The sequence below is a fragment of the Zingiber officinale genome, chromosome 9A (genome assembly GCF_018446385.1).
Source record: "Zingiber officinale cultivar Zhangliang chromosome 9A, Zo_v1.1, whole genome shotgun sequence".
Taxonomy (NCBI): Eukaryota; Viridiplantae; Streptophyta; class Magnoliopsida; order Zingiberales; family Zingiberaceae; genus Zingiber; species Zingiber officinale.
In genome coordinates this window covers 19,301,267-19,310,806 of record NC_056002.1, presented here as the reverse complement: position 1 = coordinate 19,310,806, position 9,540 = coordinate 19,301,267, and the positions used below count along the sequence as shown (strand labels likewise).

Here is a 9,540-nt window from a genome sequence, read left to right as displayed (position 1 = left end):
CCCTTCACAGCTCTATATAAAGAGCCTCAGACTTTGCCAGAGGAGTTTTTGCGAGGTATTCTGAGACTTTGGGAGCCACCTTGTTCATCGTAATTTACCTGACTTGAGTGTCGGAGGGTCGCCTCCGGGAACCCCCTTCCCGGCCCGACTTCTGTGCAGGTTAGCCGGAGCATCGCGCCACCAGTTGGAGATCTACATCAGCGAGTCGGAGAGCGCCACGTGCCCAGCGTCTGTTGACTTCTGGTTCGGACAGGATCAATTTGGCGCCGTCTGTGGGAACGCACCTGCATCCGAACGGGAACAATGGACGAGGCTGGACGACAACACACGGTGACGCTTTCGACGAAAGAACTCGACGCTCTGGTCGAGATGAGGGCCGCCAAACTTGTGGAGCAAAAACAGAAAGTAGCAGCCGAGCGGCCGGAGCAACAAGCAACATCTGCGTCGGGTGGCCGAGCGGAAGCACCTCAAGCCACCGTCGCATTCCATCGGGCCTTATTTCGCACCCCTGAAGCCGTACCAGCTCGAAGAGATAGAGGATCTTCTTCAGACGAAATGCCCAGACGAGATGACAGAAAGGGGAAAGCTCCCCGAGCGGACTCATCTCCCGAGCGGATCAATCGCCAATTTTCGGAGGCTATTCTACGAGACCCTCTGCCCAAGCACTACGTGCCTCCGACGATCGGCGAGTACAATGGAACAACGGACCCGGATGATCATCTGGGTAAGTTTGATAACACAGCCACGCTCCATCAATACACCGATGGAGTAAAGTGTCGAGTCTTTCTTACCACTCTCTCGGGATCGGCTCAACGGTGGTTTCGGAGGCTGCCGGACGGATCCATCACAAGCTTCAAGGACTTCCGAACGGCCTTCCTCCACCACTTCGCCAGCAGTCGGCATTATCAGAAGACAAGCGTCAGCTTGTTCGCCATCAAGCAAGAGCCGAGAGAATCGCTCCGAGCTTACATCCAGCGGTTCAACAAGGTGGCAATGGATATTCCAACGGCTACCTCGGAGACGATGATGAATGCCTTCACGCAAGGCCTTGTGGATGACGATTTTTTCTGATCACTCATTCGGAAACCGCCCCGAGATTATGATCACATGCTACACCGAGCCAATGAATACATCAACGTGGAAGAAGCGCAAGCGGCCAGGAAAAAAGAAACATCAACCGAATGGGCACCTCCTGCCGAGCGGAAACCCTTCTCCGCTCATCAACCGCCAAGGGGACCAAGGGCCGAAGCAATCCGCTCCCCTCATGTAAGGTCCCAAGTACAAGAAGTAGCTGCCGCTCGAAGCAAGCCAAAGAAGAAATGGACCCCTATGTTCTGCTCCTTCCACCGGACGGATACGCACAACACAAGGGATTGTCGAAGTCTTCCCTTCGTGGCTAATCCCGTTCCTAGGAAGGCCGAACGACGGTCTCCTTCCATCGACAGGAGGCAAAGGACCCATGAAGCCGACCGGACCCCGCACCGAGAGGAGACATCAACAGACGCCCGATCGGCATCGATCTCCAAGGCAGGAGAATCGCCGAGCGTCAAGAGAACGATCCCGACCGTCCGCTCGGGAAAAGGAAAATAGAAGCAATACTTCCCGAGGCGAGATCAACGTTATTGCTGGTGGGCCGACCGGAGGAGACTCCAACCGAGCCAGAAAGGCGGGCGTCCGGCAGCTACAGATCCACGCAGTCGGTTGTAGCCAAGAGCGGGCAAGTGGACCGGAAATCACTTTCGGGCCCGGAGACTTAGAAGGAGTAGAAGTGCCCCACGACGACGCTCTGCTCATTAAAGCCGTAATAGCAAATTACACTATTCACCACATATTTGTTGACACAGGGAGCTCGGTCAACATTATATTCAAGAAGACGTTCGATCAGCTGCAAATTGATCGAGCCGAGCTGCTTCCCATGACAACCCCGCTCTACGGGTTCACGGGTAACGAAGTTCAGCCGGTCGGACAGATCCGGTTGGCTACCTCACTGGGAGAAGAGCCGCTCAGGAGGACCAGGACAATAAACTTCGTGGTGGTCGACTCTCCTTCGTCCTACAACGTCATTTTGGGACGACCGGCGCTAATTCCGAGCGATCGTCTCAACCTTCCATCAAGATCAAGTTCCCGTGGAGGATAAAGTAGGAGAAGTACGTGGATCAGCTAGCAACTCGGCGGTGCTATATAGAGATGATCCGAGCGAAGCCTGTTCCGCTCGGAAGGCGCCCGGATCGAGGTACACGCCATAACCGAGAAACCTCCTGCTTTAATTTATGATGAAAGGAGGAGGTTCAGATCCATCCGACCCGATCGGAGGCCACGACTTTTATCGCCTGGAGGAGGAGCGAAGGAGGAGCTGATCCAATGCCTCCAACGAAATCATGATGTCTTCTGCAGTGCGACACATGAGTTGCTCGAATTTCGCGAGCATAGCGCATGAGTTGCATGTCGGGACGCTCGGCGGTGAAGCGGAGAAAAGGATTTGGTCGGCGAATGCCATCATCCGGGCGAGTAGAGAAACTTATGGAGGCCGGCCACATACGCGAGGTCCAAGCTGGTGGCTAACGTAGTATTAGTCTCAAGCCGGGTGGCAAGTGGAGAGTCTGCATCGACTTCGGGACTTAAACAAAGCATGCCCCAAAGATTTTATCCCCCCTAGATAGATCAATTTGGTGGACTCTACGGTACGAGGTTAATATGTATGCTCGGCGCCTACCAAGGCTATCATCAAGTGCTTCATGGGAAGATCAAGAAAAGTTAGCCGTACGTATTGCTACAATGTGATGCCGTTCGGATTGAAGAATGCCGGGGCCACCTATCAACGCTTGATGAACAAAGTGTTCAGGAGCAGATCGGCGGAATCTGGAAGTCTATGTGGGCGACATTCTTATCAAATCAGTCCGAGCGGCCGATCTCTTCAAGGACATGGAAGAAACCTTTCGAACGCTACATAAATATGGAGTCAAGCTAAATCCCGGAAGTGCCTGTTCGGAGCAAAAGGAGGCGTTTCTTGGGGTACATAGTGACCGGCGGGAATTGAAGCAAATCCAAAGTGAAAGCTCTACAAGACATCGCCTCCCGAAATACAAGGGAAGTGCGGTTGACCGGTCGGATAAGCTTTGTCGATTCATCTCAAAACCGTAGGCCGGAGCCTACCATTCTTCAAGATCTGCGCAAGGCTACTAAGTTCCAGTGGGATGAAGAATGTGACCGAGCGTTCGGAGAATTGAAAACATATCTCAATTCTCTGTACTTGTCAAGCCGATCGGGGTGAGTCACTTTATATTTATCTGTCATCAATCGAGCATGTCGTAGGCTCGGCACTTGTGAGGGCGAAGCAGCCGGTGTATTTTTTGAGCCACATTTTAAAAGATGCTGAATCTCGTTACACCGGGCTCGAGAAGTTGGCCTTTGCTTTGGTTCTAGCCGCTCGGCGCCTTCGACCATATTTCTTGGCTCACACCATCATTGTCCGGACGAACAACCCACTAGGAAGAGTGTTATTGAATCCAGAAGCGTCCGGACGGCTCATCAAATGGACGAAAGAACTAAGTGAATTTGACATCCAATACCAGCCCCGCTCGGTGATCAAAGCGCAATCCTTGGCTGATTTTGTGACCGAAGTGCAAAAGCCAGAGCCGGAAGCTCTGTGGAGAATATATGTGGATGGGCCTTCCACTCGGCTCGGAAGTGGGATTGGAATATTGCTGCTCTCGCCTCAAGAAGAAAAGATGCACTTATCCGTCCGGCTGGATTACAAAGCTACCAACAATGAAGCAGAGTATGAGGCCCTCATAGGCCCTCATAGCCGGATTACAGGCAGCACGGCATGTGGGAGCCGGTCGGGTGACACTTTATTCAGATTCACAGTTGGCCGCTCAGCAACTATCTGGCACCTTTGAAATCAACAGCGCTCGGCTTAAACTCTACGCTGAGGCCTTTGAAAAACTCAAAGCTAATTTCCGCGAGGTTCTTATTCAGAAGATTCCCCGAACGGAGAACCAGGCAGCCGATGAGTTGGCCAAACTAGCAAGTTCTATAACACCGGTCATTATCCCGAAGCCAATTGAACAAGTATCTTTGGTGGCACATGTTGACCGGATCGAAGGCCTCATGTTTCCGGACGACTGGAGGACACCCATCATGGAGTTTTTGCGCTCGGGCACCACTCCTGCCAATCGGGATGAAGCCCAGCTGCTCAGGAGGAGGGCCGGTCGGTTCACACTCATCGGCGATCAGCTCTACAAGAAGGCTTTCTCTCGCCCGCTGTTGAAGTGTGTGAGCTCGGAAGACTCGGCTTACATCCTCCAAGAGGTACATCAAGGATCGTGCGGAGGACATCCGGGCGGACGATCACTAGCCAAGAAGATTTTGCTAGCTGGATACTTTTGGCCGACCTTACAAATGGACGCCGCTCGGACAGTATCTACGTGCCTTTCATGCCAGAAGTATCATAACTTCTCGCACCGACCGGCAGAGGAGATGAAGACATCAGCCGTTTCATGTCCGTTCGATCAATGGGGAATGGATATTGTGGGTCTATTCCCGATGGCGACCGGGCAGAGGAAATTTTTGCTGATGGCGGTCGATTATTTTTCCAAGTGGGTGGAGGCCGAGCCACTAGCCAGGATCACCGAGCAGATGGTCAAAAAATTCATCTGGCAACACATCATCTGTAGGTTCGGTATCCCTCGCCGATTGGTTTCCGACAATGGGCGGCAATTCACAGGGAAGGTGCTAGAAGATTGGTGCAAAAGCTACGGCATCGAGCAACACTTCACGTCCGTGGCTTACCCCCAAAGCAACGGTCAAGCCGAAGTAGCCAACCGGGAAATTCTCCGTATTCTGCGCGCTCGGCTCGACCACGTGGGAGGAAGTTGGCCGGATGAAGTGTCGGGCGTTTTATGGGCCATCCGGACGACTCCTAAGGAAGCAACGGGCGTCACACCTTTTCATCTGGTGTACGGCGGCGAAGCAGTCATTCCGGTTGAAGTCGGCGTCGAGTTCGTCCGGGTCCAATTGTACGATGAAGGCAACGCCGATCGGAGGAACATGGAGCTGGATTTGATTGACGAGGAGCGAGCCAAGACATTCGTTCGGCTGATGGCATACCGTCAACGAATGAAGCAAAACTACAACCGCCGCGTCATTCCCCGATCATTCCAGGTCGGCGACCTTGTCTGGAAGAAAGTCAAACCGGTCGGCGACGTCGGCAAGCTTGAAGCTCCGTGGGCAGGTCCCTTCAAAATCATCGAAAAGCTCCGCTCGGGTGCGTATTATTTGGAGGATGAGGACGGTCGGCAGTTAGATAGGCCGTGGAGCGCGAACCACCTCCAGCCTTACCGGGCGGGATGAAAGGTGTACCACTGTAAATCATCCTGTGTACTTTTTTCGACTGAATACTGGAAATGCAGAAATGAAGAATCAAGAGAACAAATATAAGACATTGTCAACAAGAAACGAAGGCCCCGCGTCGTTCGGCCGGAGGTAAATTATTCGAGCCAAAATGCGCGACGAAGTAGACCCTGAGCCGTTCGGCCAGGAGTACGTCCTCCAAGCTGGGTGAAAGGTGCGCTAAATATAAATTTATATACTTTTTGGTCGCCTATGTACTTGCGATGCAGGAAGCAAAAAGATGAAAACACATTGAGTATTCTCCGCTGAGCGGCTTACCGTTCGGCAGGGGCATATGGATTATCCGAGCCAAGCGCCCGAATAGCGAAGGCCTCCTAGCCGATTAGATTCGCAAGCAAATGACCCGTGCTGTTCGGCCGGGCATAAAAACTGTTCAAGCGCGAGATAAGTTATGAAGGCCAAGGTCGCTCGACCTGGTAAGGAGTTTGCCTTGAAGGTCGTCTAGCCCAGACGTTAAACCGTAGAGCCGCGCCGACCGGCTATAAATATCCGCGCCGACGAGCTCCGTCGTTAAAGATCGAGAGCCGCGCCGACCGGCTATAAATATCCGCGCCGACGAGCTCCGTCGTTAAAGATCGAGAGCCGCGCCGACCGGCTATAAATATCCGCGCCGACGAGCTCCGTCGTTAAAGATCGAGAGACGAGCCGGCGTCTATAAACCCTCCGAGCGGAAGACCGTCTAGCCCAGACGTTAAACCATAGAGCCGCGCCAACCGGCTATAAATATCCGCCGAGCTCCGTCGTTAAAGATCGAGAGCAACGGCGTCTATAAACCCTCCGGCGGAAGACTCTAGCCAGACGTTAAACCATAGAGCCGCGCCGACCGGCTATCGACGAGCTCCGTCGTTAAAGATCGAGAGGCGAGCCGGCGTCTAAAACCCTCCGAGCGGAAGACCGTCTAGCCAGACGTTAAACCAGAGCCGCGGCCGGCAATATCCACGCCGACGAGCTCCGTCGTTAAAGATCGAGAGCGGCGGCGTCTATAAACCCTCAGCGGAAGACCGTCTAGCCCGGACGTTAAACCGTAGAGCCGCTATAAATATCCGCGCCGACGAGCTCCGTCGTTAAAGATCGAGAGACGAGCCGGCGTCTATAAACCCTCCGAGCGGAAGACCGTCTAGCCCAGACGTTAAACCGTAGAGCCGCGCCGACCGGCTATAAATATCCGCGCCGACGAGCTCCGTCGTTAAAGATCGAGAGACGAGCCGGCGTCTATAAACCCTCCGAGCGGAAGACCGTCTAGCCCAGACGTTAAACCGTAGAGCCGCGCCGTCCGGCTATAAATATCCGCGCCGACGAGCTCCGTCGTTAAAGATCGAGAGCCGCGCCGTCCGGCTATAAATATTCGCGCCGTCGAGCTCCGACGTTAAATATCGAGAGACGAGCCGACGTCTATAAATGATCCGAGCGGACGAACCGACGAGCTCCGTCGTTAAAGATCGAGAGCCGCGCCGTCCGGCTATAAATATCCGTGCCGTCGAGCTCCAACGTTAAACATCGAGAGACGCGTCGGCGTCTATAAATAATCCGAGCGGAATATCGTCGACACTGCAATTATCCGTATTCTTCGCCGATATTGTTAGACCGACGCTAAGTTCCTCTCAGACTCGAGGTATAAAGGTTCTGATCGGCTTATAACGAGCGATTCTTGCTAGCAACACAGAATGATATTCGGCCGAACGGAAGGGCTGGGGAAAACACTTACAAGAATGCACCTCGAATGCCAAAGGTATGATAGTAGACGAGCGGGCAACACAAGTATTAGCAAGGGGACAGTGCAAAAAGATAGAGTACACGAAAGGAAAGCATTTCATTGAAATTAAAACCTTAGGCCGAGTGGCCTAAGTACAAAAAGATTCATGTTCAGCCGAGCGGCGAAATTACAAGAATTACTCGATATAGTCGTAGAGGTCCCTCGGAATGTTGCTCAGGAGCTCCACCTGATCGCTGGCTGGAATATTGGTGGACTCCGGAAGAAGGCCCTTCGACTTCAGATAGGTCATAGTGGCCATAATGGCCAAGTCGAAAGCTGAGTACATCCGCTCGCAAATTTTCTCCGAGAACTCGGGCGATCGGATATGGCTTTGTCGGAGAGCGGCAACTCGGCTCGGCTCGGCATCCTGGTATTCTTTGAAGGTCGCCTGGGAGCTTGTGAGGGCCTCATTCAGATGTTCAATCTTCTCCGCATCGGCCGAGCGGCCTGCCTTCTCCCGGTCGAGCTGCTCCGTCAGCTCCTTTATCTTCAACTCCAGGCCCCGGGCCTCCACGTTTTTCTTCTCCAGATCAGAGATGGCTGTGTTCTTCCGAGTGGTGGCCAGAGTTATCTTTGTGTCAAGCGACTTGACTTGTCTCTAGGACTCGGCTAGGGCGTGGGCCTGGTCAGCTGTTTTCTTCTGCTCAGCAGCCAGCAGAGTTTGAGCTTTCTTCAGCTCTTTTTGCAGCTCGGAGTAGGAAGGGCCTTGGGAGCCGCTCGGACCGCCTGCCGCCTGCAGTTGCCTTATCTCCTCGTCCGCCATAGCCAGGCAGCTGGAATGTAAAATACCGAAAATGATAAGGGAATTTTCCGGAATTTTTAGAAATTTTTCGAGAATTTTTCGGAGCTCGTATGGACATGTTAACGGGGACAAAAACAGGGTCCGGGAAAGGTCTGTTTAGGTTACCCTGTTTTAATGAGGAAAAGATTTATTTTCTTTTCCTTTTCCTTTTCTTTTTCTTTATATTTTTCTTTATTTCCTCGCCGTTTCTTTTCTCACTCGCGCACCCGAGCGCACCCTTTCTCCTCGCGCCGACGCCTCTTCCTCGTGCTCGACTCCTTGCCCTAACCGCCGGCCCCGGCGGTTCTCTCCTCTGCCGACGCCAGCGACCCTCCTCTCTGCCTTAGTTCTACCGCCGGCCGAACCCCGAACCTTGTTTCTTCTTCTTTCCGTGTGCCCTAGCGCCGCCACCTGAGAACCCGCGCCTTCTCTCGAATGGTGGCAGCGCCGAGACGAAGCCGAGCGCCGGCCACAGGTTCAGCACCAGTCTCCGGTGCCTAGTTCCTCCCTGTGTACTGCCGCTGTGGCTCTTTTGCACAGTGCCGGCCAATTTCTTCTCTGCCGCCGGCGACTAGAGCCACCGCCGATCGCTCTGTGCCCTTCTACTTCTCTGCCGCCACTCTAACCGGAGCCGAGACCTTCTCACAGCAGTGCTGCCGGCCGGAAATCCTCTGTGCCCTAGCTGTGAGCATTTCTTCCTCCTCAGAGCAGTGGTGATACGGTATTGTGACAGAAAGGTGAGGGTTTAGGTCGTGATCTAGTGTTCTGTTCTTGTTCTATAGCTACTGTTGATCATAACATTAGATCGGTACCTTTTGGTTTTTCAGATCCTTGGTACAACAGATCGGCGATATTAGAGTTGCCCTATTCCGGCAGCCACTTTTTGTAGCAATCGACAGCACCTTTCCTGCCTGTTGAATTAAGGTAAGGATTAGGGTTTTGATATTTGTGGTAGATTATTGCTAGTTGAGTTAGCAATAATTAATAATTAGGTTTGGAAGTTAGGTAATGGTGTAATTGGGGTTAACGAAACTAACCCTAACTGGTTAGTGGGTTAGAAATTTGTTTAGCTATTTGTTTATAATTAAATTAGCTAAACTGTGCGATTTAACACAGGACTTTGATTCGAGACGAGCATCTCGACGTCCGAGTTGGACCATTTCGATTGGAGGCGGGTACTTTGACTTATGTCTTTTGATATGCATGATAATATGTTTAACATATAACAGTAATTGTGTTACCTGTTTATTTCGGTTGGTCACTACATGATTAGTACATGTTGTTTGTTTATTTATTCTGCACTGCATATTATCTACCTGATCACATATGCCTTAGGTAGTGACCTAACCACATGCTCTGTTATATTCTGGATCTAGGGTTTATTTGATACCCTCTTCGATTTGTGTACCTTCTATTTGATACGTCTTCTTGTGGTACACACTTTGTATCTATTTATATGGATCATGCCATGTTATTCATGAGATTGTCATGTTCAGTATCATACATCATGATTGCATGCTGTGCGATTGTCGGCTCTACTTTGGTTGAGCTCATCGCCAGTTACATGTACTGCACACATCACCCATGGATTTGT

General features: G+C 52.1%; 1 long non-coding RNA gene across 1 annotated transcript; it reads left to right on the top strand.

Annotated features, from left to right (window-relative positions):
• Nucleotides 1–8,441: 8,441 nt before the first annotated feature.
• Nucleotides 8,442–9,122, top strand: LOC122018479. Its single transcript, XR_006121790.1, has 3 exons — nt 8,442–8,683; nt 8,774–8,870; nt 9,063–9,122. It is a non-coding gene; the product is annotated as an uncharacterized LOC122018479 (long non-coding RNA).
• Nucleotides 9,123–9,540: the final 418 nt, after the last annotated feature.